This window comes from Eublepharis macularius, chromosome 1 (genome assembly GCF_028583425.1).
Source record: "Eublepharis macularius isolate TG4126 chromosome 1, MPM_Emac_v1.0, whole genome shotgun sequence".
NCBI lineage: Eukaryota > Metazoa > Chordata > Lepidosauria > Squamata > Eublepharidae > Eublepharis > Eublepharis macularius.
Window position 1 is genome coordinate 212,683,532 of NC_072790.1, and position 12,678 is coordinate 212,696,209.

Sequence of the window (12,678 nt, forward strand, 5' to 3'; positions counted from 1 at the left end):
AATAAAACATCTTTTAATAAGTAGTATTTTAATGTTTTGCTACCAGTGCAGTTCTGTATTTTTACACCGAGGCTCATTTTAAAATTCATTAGCTTATTTCATTCAATCGCAATCAAGAGAGTAGCAGCAAATGTTTTAATGCAATATCTGAAAAAGTTCTTGCTGGTCAAGGAATTTGTTGAAAGGAGTGCAGAATGCACTAATTATTTAACAGAGTTCTACTTAGGAGTTCCTGGTTAGGTGGCAACTGTACTGTTATTCTGGAGGGGGGCAGAGGTATCGAACAGAAAAATGACCAAACAAAGAGAAGAGAAATAATGACAGTGCAAAAAGTTTTACATAAATCATTAAAATTAAAATTCTGCAAAGATAATTTTAATTTATGTTTCACAGAAAAAGCTTATCTTGTGCTAAGATTGGAGTCATAAGCAACAGGATCTTCTCCTTAGTAGCAGGTGTTTGCAATTCAATGTGGCATTATTACCAATCTGAGCACAAAGAATGCAAGTCATGGGTGTGAAACTGAATGCCTCCTCTGAAAGAAAGACTGTTAGTCACTGATCTTTTACTTACATATGATCTGGCCCTCTTGGCTTGAGGCCTTGATGCATAAGGAGAAGGGGCTTATGTCTTTACCCTCCTGCACCATTTTTCTGACCTGAAACAGCCTCAGGGAGGCCACTATAAGCCCATGTGGAAAAGCCTGCAGTTAGCTCAGTGGTCAGTTCCTGAATCACCTAGTTCTTGGTGGCTGTGGGATTCTTGCACATATTGTCGGAAATGTCAGCCCCCTAGACTTAACTGAGGGGCTCAGTTGCAGGCCGCGGGGGATGGAGGGCAGGATGGCATGGTGGCCAACATAGTGGAAGGTGGGCGTGGGCTCCCTGTGATCAGTGGGGCAGCCCTCATTGCCTAGATTCAAACTGCAGCCAGCCAATCAGAGCAGGCTGACAGTCTCCTCTCAGATCCGCTGACAGCTCTTGTAAAGAGAGGAGGAGGCCCCTGCCCCTAAGCACTTGGCTCGTGGCCGGCATCCCACCCAGGCCTCCATTTTGTCACAAGTTTGGAGTGGAACAGGCGGTTGGGGCATTGGGCACCAATCCGTTTGGGGGGGAACAGGGCCAGTGAGTTCATTTCCCTATTATGGGGATCCCCTTAAGGGGTCTGGGGAGTGCAGCATGGCAGGTGCATGGCCAGCTTGGGGGCTCTCAGGTCTGCCTCACTCCCAGGTGGCAGAAGATCTGCACAAGGGTACACACCCACGTGGTATCACCCAAATTGTCATCCCATGGTTTCCCTCCCTCCTCAGCTCGGGTCTGAGGGGGTGTGGCGGTCATCAGTTGGCAGGCGGGTCAGCCGATGCTAGGATCTGTGCCCTATGTGGCACCAATGCTCTGAGCTGTAATTCAATCAAGTTGTGGCCTCTATTAACTCCATCATAGTTGTCTGTGTATTTTGTCGCCTTGCCCCCGAAGCTCACCTCCTCCCCTTGACAGTGGGCTGCAATAGGTGAACTCCATCTAATCTAGCAAGGATCTGAGTTCTTCAGCAAGATTTCATATTCACAGAAAAGCAAAACTATAAATCATGTAAATAAACAGATAAGTATCAACATTGAGAGGACTGCCTTCAACTCCCCCTCTATACTGTATAAGGTTGAAATGTCAGCAAGCCATACCTAAATGCCTATGTATCTATGGAAAAAAATGAGAGGGGTGATGACTAACAATGTTTGATAGAATGCATATGTTCACAGATGGCACACACATGGCAAGAAGGTTGGCTTGACCCCAGCACTTAAGGGAATGCTGATTTCCACCAATCCCCCCACTCTTCACTGCAGACTTGAGAGTCCAGTGACCTTAGTATGTACAGGCATCAAGCATGTACAGGCACTAGTATAAAGATAATCATCTCCTCTTAAGGAAGTTAAAGACTTTTGAGTTTTAACTGTATGGTTGGATACTGGCTGCTGAAACATAAACTCTCTTTCTCCATGGCCATCAATTATTTATAAACCCAGTACAAACACATTTAAAAATGCATCTCCATTTTCAAACATTCATACAAACTGTACAAGATCCATTGCCAAGGCAGAAAATATTTATTTGGAAATGATCTAAGATACAAATACGTTCTCCCTGTCATAATTTTTGGGAAATATTTTACTTTGATGAAAATAACTCTCTAGCAAGATTATTTTGAGCAAGAACCAAGTCTGCTATAGAATGAAATCAGTTCAGAAACATCAACAAATCAGCCTGGCACTGTGCAATTGCACCACATGCTCACATAACTTGGTCTCAGTCACATTCTCGGCCTTCTCCCCTTGTGTACTATGATTTCCTCCCTCCCTGTTTGCTGGCTTACCACGAACACATGAAGCTGCTTTATCCTGAATCAGACCATTGGTCCAGCAAGGTCAGTATTGTGTACTCAGACTGGCAGAAGCTCTCCACGGTCTTAGGAAGAAGTCTTTTACATCACCTACTACCTGATCTTTTTAACTGGAAATGCTAGGGATTGAGCCTGGGACCTTTTGCATGCCAAGCACCTGCTCCATTGTTGAGCACAGCCCCTCCCCAGGGCTCCATAGTTTTCAATTATATGCACAACCCATCATATGCCCAGTTTTAATATCTTGTCAAATCATGGTTAGTCAGCAGAAAAATAACACAAGGAGAGAGGACACTTTAGCTCTTGAAAGGAAGCGGGGAGGATGGGAGCCTGAGGCTTGTTTACATAGCTTCAAGGTATGGGTTGGATCCAGACTAGCATTTCCATGGGTGTAAGGGTTTGCGCTCGTGGAGTCTACTCTCCTGCTTCTCTCTGTCTTGTGGCAACCCAAAATGCCCTCTAAAATCCTGTTCCTGAACCCTTTCCATAGAAACAGGATAGCAGGCTGTTGCAGGAGAGGGAGCTTGGGAAAGTCACGCTGTGCAGGGAGAAATCTCTGTCTCTGAAGAAATGGTAGTCTGGATCAAAATCTTTGGCTTGATTTTACATCTGAATGAGTCTCTTTTTATCTATCACCAGTTAAACAGGATATAAATATTCTGCCCTTATTTTCTCTCCCCACCAATACTCCCTTATACCAGCTGCCTCCAGCATTAGAAAGTGGCTATAGAATACAATCGGACCACGGTGTGAATGCTGAATTAACCAATTAACACCATGCTATAAGCTGGCAATTAACAATACTGAGTTTACTTTTAACAGTACTTAAAAAATAAAACAAGGCGTGTACAGGCAGAAATACAATCAAACAGAAGTCATTCTCAATGTACAGGAAAACAGGGTTAACATACCTGTAACTTATGTTCATCGAGTTCTTCTGTGCTGACACACATGGGGCTGCTCAGGCGCAGGCCAGCCGCCGGAAGATTTTTTCATCGCTTTCCTCAGCTCCAAAGGGGCCGTTGGGTGCACGCCTCAGCGACCGTTTCCCGCCCAAACGGTCATGTGTCCAACGGCGACCAACGGCCCCTTCCCTCAGTTCATCCTTGCCGCCACTATCCCACACACAAATTTAATTCTCCTTGTAATAATTCTTAATTAACACTTTTTTTTTTTGTAGTAGGAGTTCACAGCGGGGCAGGAGGGAGGGATGTGTGTCAGCACAGAAGAACTTGATGAACATAAGTTACAGGTATGTTAACCCTGTTTTCATCTTCGTTCTTCTGTGCCTCCACACATGGGAGAGTACCAAGCTTCACACAATAAGGAAGGTGGGGTGAAATCCAACTCAATTTTATTATGTACCAAAAATATTAACACAAGATAAATAACTTGTTCAAGAAACATTAGAGTTGTTCAATAAACTATATACGTATATACATATACAGAGTTTCAGTCTCCATCATTGGAGCAAAACATTCAAGTGTACTGTTATGCAAACAAGGAGTGAAGGACAGCCTTGGCCACAGCAACATCCTGCTCTGCATTAACATCCATAGCATAATGTTTTACAAACGTGTCAGCAGACGACCACGTAGCCGCTTTGCAGATGGTGACAAGCGGCACACCCTTGACGAGCGCTGACGAGCGCTGCCTGAGAGCGTGTGGAGTGGGCACTGACCCCCAGTGGACAATCCACCCCAGCCAGAGCATATGCCTTAGAAATGGCCAACACTATCCATCGGGACACTGTTTGGGACGATGCCCTATGACCCTTGTCCTTACTTCCAAAGCAGACAAAAAGATGGGGACTGCTACGGAAGTCCTTTGTCCTGTCCAAATAAAAGGCTAAGGCCCTCCTCAAATCTAAAGTGTGAAGGGCCTTTTCCCCTTTAGAAGATGCATTCGGAAAGAACACAGGCAACGTGATCTCCTGTGACAGGTGGAAGGTGGACACCACCTTGGGCAGAAACTTAAGGCACGGCCGCAGGACCACCCTATTCTTATGGAAAAGAAGAAATGGGGGGTCAGCCCTGAGTGCTGCTAACTCGCTAACCCTTCTAGCAGATGTTACAGCCACCAGAAACGCTACTTTGTAAGGCAGTAAGTCCAAAGGGCATGTAGCTAACGGTTCGAAGGGAGGCAGCATCAACCTAGATAGTACGAGGGAGAGAGACCATTGAGGCACTGGTGGTGACACAGGCGGGTAAAGATTAAACATCCCCTTTAAAAACTGACGAGATTTATGGTGTGAGAACACCGTACAACCGTCAACATGCTCGTGAAATGCGGAAATAGCCACAAGGTGTACCTTTAGGGAGGTAACCCTAAGCCCTTGGTCTTTCAAATGACATAAATAGTCAAAGACGGACCCTAAGGGGCTACTAACAGGCACCAGATTCTTTGAAATTGCCCAAGCCTCAAACCTAAGCCACTTAGCTTTGTAAGCCTGTCTAGTGGAGAGTTTCCTTGCATTTAGAATGACTTTCTCCACTTGCTCAGAATAAGTTACAGGCAGGGTAGAATCCGCCAGACAGACAGGTGCAACTTCTTGGGCTCGTGGTGGAACAAGCTCCCGTTCAGCAGATCCTGCCGGGGAGGCAGACTCACATACGTCCGATTGGACATCTGCAACAGTTTGGGGAACCACACTTGTCTCGGCCAGAAGGGTGCTACCAGAATGCAATCTGCATTGTCGTTCTCTATTTTGCACAACACCCTTGGTATTAGCGGGAATGGTGGAAACATATAGTGCAACCTGTGGGTCCACGTAAATTGGAAGGCATCCCCAATAGAGAGGAGGTCGCTTCCTGCCCTTGAACAAAATATCTGGGCCTTGGTGTTTGCTGACATTGCAAACACATCTATGCTCGGTTGGCCCCACATTTGGAAGATCAGCCCAATGTACTTTGCGTTTAGTTCCCACTTGTGGTCCAACACGTGCACTCTGCTCAGGGCATCTGCCCGAGCATTGTCTGATCCCGCTACGTGTATTGCCCGAAGCATCACACCATTCTGGATCGCCCATTGCCAAACGAGCGTGGCCTCCCTGCAGAGAATCATAGATGCTGTGCCCCCTTGCTGGTTTAGGTAATACATGGCAGTCGTGTTGGCCGTCTGCACCAACACCTGACGGTTTTGTAGCAGTGCTGCAAGGGACACAAGTGCAAAACAAATAGCTCTTAGTTCAAGAACGTTAATATGCAGGTTTCTTTCCCTTTCTGACCATACATCCTGTACGCACACAGCACCACAACAGGCACCCCATCCCTGCAGGGACGCATCAGTGGTCACTGTAACCTCAGGATGCAGATAGCCAAACAGGGTCCCTTTAAACAAGTTCTCATCTGACAGCCACCAGTTAAGGGAGGATAGAATGACCCTAGGTATGGATAACTTGAGAGATGGAGGGTGGCGTATAGCATCATACCTCCGCACAAACCAATTTTGGAGCGGACGCATATGCAGTCTCGTAAAGGGTACTACTGAGGTAGCAGCTGCCATGTGGCCCATTAAGCATTGTATCATGTGGACAGATTGGAAACGATTTCTCTTAAACATGGAAACCAATCCCTTAAGAGACTTAGTTCTTTCCTGCGGAAGCAGTGCTTTACCCTCAACGGAGTCTAATACTGCACCAATGTAAGAGACCTTATGGCTAGATACCAGCTTTGACTTATCCAAATTTACCAGCAGACCCAAACGTTTGCATGTGCTCAGCACTAACTCTACAGCGTGCACAAGCCCAGCCTCAGAGTCTGCCACGATGAGCCAATCATCGAGGTAAGGAAAGATGGTACAGCCTTTCTCTCGAAGGAAAGACACCACAGGAGCCACACACTTGGTAAATACCCGTGGCGCCGTGGATAGGCCGAAGGGAAGCACCCTATAACGGAACACCCTTCGTTTGTAAACGAAGCCCAGAAATTTTCTGTGCTCCTCTAGTATTCCAACATGGAAATAGGCGTCCTTCAAATCAAGGACAGCAAACCGATTCCCTTTCTTTAGCAAGGAAATTACAGCAGACAGTGTGACCATCTTAAACTTCATCACTTTCAGAAAGGCATTAAGACCCCTTAAATCTAGAATGGGATGTAAACCCCCATCCTTTTTGGGGACTAGAAAGAAACGAGAAAAGAAGCCTTTCTTAGACTCCTCGTATGCCACCTCCTCCACAGCACCCTTGGCCAAGAGAGATATGATCTCATCCTCTAGCTCAGCCATGGTATTATTCACAGCCCTTAACGGTGAGATACACCTAGGCAGTTCAGTGAATTCCAGCCCGTATCCATTGTTCACAATTGTTAAGACCCATGAGTCAGATGTTATTGGCTCCCATTCAAATAGGAAAGGCTTCAGCCTGTCCGAAAAAGTCAGGGCTGTGACTGGTTCATCCCGTCAGAATTGCCTCCCTGCTCCTTGCAGATCTTTTTGCTGAGCAGGAGGCTGAGATGGACGGGGCTTGAAAGGCCTACGCCTCCTGGGTTGCTGCGCGGGAGTGTAATGGCGCTGAGAAGCAGGGTACTGCTGGAAGTAGGGACGCTGTTGGTATCTCCCATGGTACTGGTACGGGTTGTATCTCGTGGGGTACTGTAGCTTGAAAGCAGACCTGTCTGCCGAGGTCACTCCCAACGACCGAGCCGTCTGCCTATCCTCTTTCTTCTTTTTTAGCGCCTCATCAGTGGTGCTGGAAAACAGAGAATCCCCTTCAAATGGCAGATTCTCAATTTTGGTCTTCACCTCTTGTGAGAGAGCTGTTGACCGGAGCCAAGAGTGCCGTCTCAGGATCACCGCTGATGACATACCACGGGCAGCAGTATCAGCTGCATGGCTCCCCGCATTCATCTGCTGCTTTGAAAGGCGAATGGCTTCGTTCTGCAGCAGGGACACCACCGCCTTCTTATCTGCAGGCAAGTCAGCGACATAAGGCATCAGCTTCTCCCACAGGTAGAGCAGATAGCCAGCCATGATGGTTTGGTAGTTGGCTATACGGAGGGCCAGGGCCGAGATGGAGTATTGGCGTCTGCCCAGGGCGTCCATCTTCTTCCCCTCCTTGTCTGGCGGGACGGAAGACGAACCTGACCGACGGTGCTGGATCTCCTCAGCAATCAGGGATGAAGGTGGAGGATGCTTGACAAGCGATTGCCATGTACCTTGCTTGATTTTGTACATCTGCTCAATCCGCTTCGATGTAGCTGGCAGATCTGAAGGCACCTTCCACACCTTCTCCACTATCTCCTCTACGCCCTCCAACATGGGGAAACCCACCGTAGCTGGGTTGCCACCATAGATGCGACACAGGAGCTTGTCCTTCGTCTTAGGCGTGGCTGAAGAAATATCGATCTCCAACGCCTTTGCCATACGGACCATCTGGTCTGCGTAGATACGGAGGTCCTCATAAGGGGAACTCGTACTAGGAGCCACATTGTCATCTGGAGACGGTTCCGACAAGGACTCAGAGCCACATTCGTAGCCAACAGCAGCCTCCTCCTCATCAGAGGCAGGAACCGACACCTCATCAGCTGGAAACGGTGGAGGTAGCCACTCACGCTGCCTGGATGTTGATGGCCTCGGATCCCAGGAGTCATACCCCGCAGGAGCCCCACTCCATTGACAGTGGTAAGGAGATGGAATATAGGAGGCCTGCCGGTGCCGGGAAGCCAAGGAACGCTTGGAACCGACGCTTTCCACATCAGAGACAGGGCGTTGGCTCCGAGTGGAGGAAGCTGGAGACGCGGAGGAGAGCTCCCTGGGTGTGTGTCGGATCCGACGAGGGGCAGCCGGGCTCGGTTCCGGCGATGGAGCACTCAAGACCACAACATACGCACCCGGATCCGGTACGTCCTCCGGAGCAGAACGGTCCGGCGAGTTCAGATGAGGGGAAGGCGTGCGTGGAGAAACCAGCACTACCTCATCAGCAGACTGGCGCCATGGGGACCAAGAGTGTCGATGTTTGGACTTCTTCGGCTTCTTCGACGGCAGTTCTGAGCAGGCTCTCGGATCCGAAGCCCTTTTGGTGGAGGACTTCTTGCCAGCGGAGGTAGTCTCGGTGCTGCAGTGGCCTTTGGTTCCGGCGTCGGAGTCGACAGGCAGGTAGGATCCGACCCCATCGGATCCGATCCCGAAACCGACTTCCTTGGATCCGGTCTCGACGACGCCTTTTCTCTCGGCGATTTTGGTGACATCGCCACTTGTGAACCCGCTTTTGGTGCTGCTATACTCGCCGGTCGAGATGTCGACACCGACTTAGCAGAAGCCACAGAGCCCGCTCGTGAATGCCGTTCGGCCGAGGAGCTAAAGGCAGCCTTTGGGGAGGACAACGGAGTTTTGCTCACCACCGAAGGGGGCCTGGAAGTCTCCTCTCCATTCAACACTTTCTGCTACAGGGATGCCTTCAAGCGCGCAGACCTCTCCTGTCTGGCCTTATGGGTGAACTTCTGGCAGATCTTACACGTTGGAACAATATGACCCTCCCCAAGGCAAAAAAGGCACAGATCATGCCCATCTGTTTGGGCCATCTTTGTCTGGCACTGAGCACAGTGCTTGAATAAGGCCTTAGAGGCCATGTTTAAGGGGTTCAGCAATACGCGTCGTCGAATAACAGTCCGAGTCAATACACACCGAGTCCAAAGTCTGTCCAAATCAGCAAGAAGAAGACTAAGCCAAGTCCGAAATCCAAGTATCAAAACCGAAATATCAATCACGAAGTAAGCAATCACTATGAAGCGCGGAGTTGCGAAGCAAACATTCCCTTCTAGCGGCGGCAAGAAGAGAACTGAGGGAAGGGGCTGTTGGTCACTGTTGGACACGTGACCGTTTGGGCGGGAAACGGTCGCTGAGGTACGTGCCCAACGGCCCCTTCAGAGCTGAGGAAAGCAATAAAAAAATCTTCCGGCGGCTGGCCTGCGCCTGCGCAGTCCCATGTATGGAGGCACAGAAGAACGAAGATGAATTGTTCTTCCTAGCGAAAGCAATTTGCTGTAGAACTAAAAGAATATACACACCCTCAGATGGGGTATACCACCATACTAAAAGATTTCACCAATTGTGAATCCAAAAATGTTGTATATTTAGCTTTTTTTCCCATGTGGCCTCTATTATGTAGGCATTAATACAAGGAAAATTAAAGTAAGGATGTTGGAACATGCATCTAGGGTCAAAAATAAAATTGTAGAGGCTCCCTTAGTGCAGCATTTTTTAGACAAACAACATGTCTCTGAAGATTTAAGATACTTCGTAATTTATAAATATGACCCTAATCCCTACAATCTAAAGGGTATTAAAAAGACATTGTTACAAAAAGAAACACAGTTTATGTATGAATATAAAACTTATGCACCTTATGGTCTCAACAATGAGGTAGATTACACTCCCTTTATCTAAAGGTACTTGTTGCTTTAAGCAACAAGTGTAATTGATCTGAATGAGGATTTAAGCATGACAATAGAGGTAAAGACATGCAGCTCTTTACCGACTGAGCTGCATTGAAAGGAAGGGAGAGGTGGAACGCTCTGATCTAAAGTAGGTGCAAGCTCACAAGTATGTTTATTGCGTGTAGGGTGAGTTCACTTTTACAAAATATGTTTTCTATACATATATATATAAAGATTATTTCTCTAGTTTATGCTATTTCTTACACAGCTATTTGTGAAACGTGACTCTGACGAAGGCATCGAAATGCATGCTATAACTGGATATGCGTAGGTTGTGTGCTCATTAACAGGACTGTAGAAGATGAAAGACTGAAACAGTGGGAAGAACAATTCCTGTACATTGAGAATGACTTTTGTTTGATTGTATTTCTGCCTGTACACGCCTTGTTTTATTTGGTTGTTGTGGGTTTTCCGGGCTGTATTGCCGTGGTCTTGGCATTGTAGTTCCTGACATTTCGCCAGCAGCTGTGGCTGGCATCTTCAGAGGTGTAGCACCAAAAGACAGAGATCTCTCAGTGTCACAGTGTGGAAAAGATGTTGGCAAGTCATTTGTATCTACTCAGGAGGGGTGGGGTTGAGCTGAGTCATCCTGTAAGAGTTTCCCAGGGTGTGGAATGCTAATGGCGGGAGGCTTCACTGTATCCTGAGGAGGTTCTTTTGCATATGGATTGGTGCTTGATGTGCTAATCTTCTCTGCAGGGCTATTGTCGAGTATAGAGTGTTTTGTTAGCCTGGTGTTTTCAGAACTAGAAACCATGCTCTGTTCATTCTTAAGGTTTCTTCTTTCCTGTTGATGTTTTGCTTATGCTTGTGAATTTCAATGGCTTCCCTGTGCAGTCTGACAAAGTAGTTGGAAGTGTTGTCCAGTATTTTGGTGTCCTGGAATAAGATACTGTGCCCTGTTTGAGTTAGGCTATGTTCAGCCACTGCTGATTTTTCAGGTTGTCCAAGTCTGCAGCGTCTTTCATGTTCTTTTATTCTTGTCTGGATGCTACGCTTTGTGGTCCCGATGTAAAGTTGTCCACAGCCACAGTTTTTGAATCATCTCAACAACATCCACCGGAACATACAATTCACAATGGAGAAAGAAATCGAGGGAAAACTCCCATTTCTGGATACCTTGGTCATCCGCAAAGCAAACTTTCAGTTAGGTCACAAGGTCTACAGGAAACCAACTCACACTGATCGGTACTTACACAAAAACTCCAATCACCACCCCCGACAGAAAAGAGGGATAATGAAAACATTAGTGGATCGCGCAAGACGGATATGTGAGCCGCACTTTCTCAATGAGGAAATTAATCATCTAAACCACGCACTTCAGGCAAATGGCTACTCCAGAAATGAAATCCGAAGAGCAATCAAACCCAGGATGAATCAAACAACTAAGGAAAAACAGTCTCCTACAGGAAAAGTGTTTTTGCCATATATCAAAGGAATTACTGATCAGATGGGAAAGCTTATGAAAAAGCATAACCTTCAAGCAGTATTCAGACCCACCCGAAAAATACAACAGATGCTACGATCAGCAAAAGACAGTAGAGACCCCCTCACCTCTGCAGGAGTATACCATATACCCTGCAGCTGTGGACAAGTTTACATCGGGACCACAAAGCGTAGCATCCAGACAAGAATAAAAGAACGTGAAAGACACTGCAGGCTTGGACAACCTGAAAAATCAGCAGTGGCTGAACATAGCCTAACTCAAACAGGGCACAGTATCTTATTCCAGGACACCAAAATACTGGACAACACTTCCAACTACTTTGCCAGACTGCACAGAGAAGCCATTGAAATTCACAAGCATAAGCAAAACTTCAACAGGAAAGAAGAAACCTTAAGAATGAACAGAGCATGGTTTCCAGTTCTGAAAAACACCAGGCTAACAAAACACTCTATACTCGACAATAGCCCTGCAGAGAAGATTAGCACATCAAGCACCAATCCATATGCAAAAGAACCTCCTCAGGATACAGTGAAGCCTCCCGCCATTAGCATTCCACACCCTGGGAAACTCTTACAGGATGACTCAGCTCAACCCCACCCCTCCTGAGTAGATACAAATGACCTGCCAACATCTTTTCCACACTGTGACACTGAGAGATCTCTGTCTTTTGGTGCTACACCTCTGAAGATGCCAGCCACAGCTGCTGGCGAAACATCAGGAACTACAATGCCAAGACCACGGCAATACAGCCCGGAAAACCCACAACAACCATCGTTCTCCGGCCGTGAAAGCCTTCGACAATACTTGTTTTATTTGTTAAGTACTGTTAAAAGTGAACTCTGTATTGTTAATTGCCAGTTTATAGCACGGTGTTAATTAGAAAGTGGCTAGGCAGACTTGCAACTATCTGTGGAAAAATTTGAAAAAAAATGCTGATTGTTGGAAATACCTAGGCGTAAAGACATCTTTTAGATTGGAAAAGATAGCAACTACAATCTGAACCTGACGACAAAGAATAACCAGTAAAAGTATCAGTTCTAAATTAGTATAACAAGTAATCAATACGATTGCTTCTAAGATTCTAAAGCATTTGTGTTTTTACTCTCATACAGCAAATACTGAGATTTCCAAATAGAAAACTGAAATTAAGAACATAAGAGCCTGCTGGATCCACCCTGAGCCCTTCGTGGGGAGGGCGGATTGGAAATGCAAAGTAAATAAATTAAAATAAATAAAGTGGTACATATAGTACAGCAACTTGTTTTACAAAGTGGCCAACCAGTTACTCTTGTTGATTATCCTTATTATTAGATTATATATAATTCATAACTAACAGATTACTAGTGCATCAAAACTATGCAGTTTGGTAGCAGTTGAGGGGGAGGGGACAGTCCAAGCTTA

The 12,678-nt window shown here is 46.5% G+C and overlaps 1 protein-coding gene across 2 annotated transcripts in view; it reads right to left on the bottom strand.

Annotated features, from left to right (window-relative positions):
- CCDC88A (coiled-coil domain containing 88A) overlaps positions 1-12,678 on the bottom strand; it is a 241,170-nt gene that overhangs the window by 26,599 nt on the left and 201,893 nt on the right. The gene's annotated exons all lie outside the window — the stretch shown is intronic.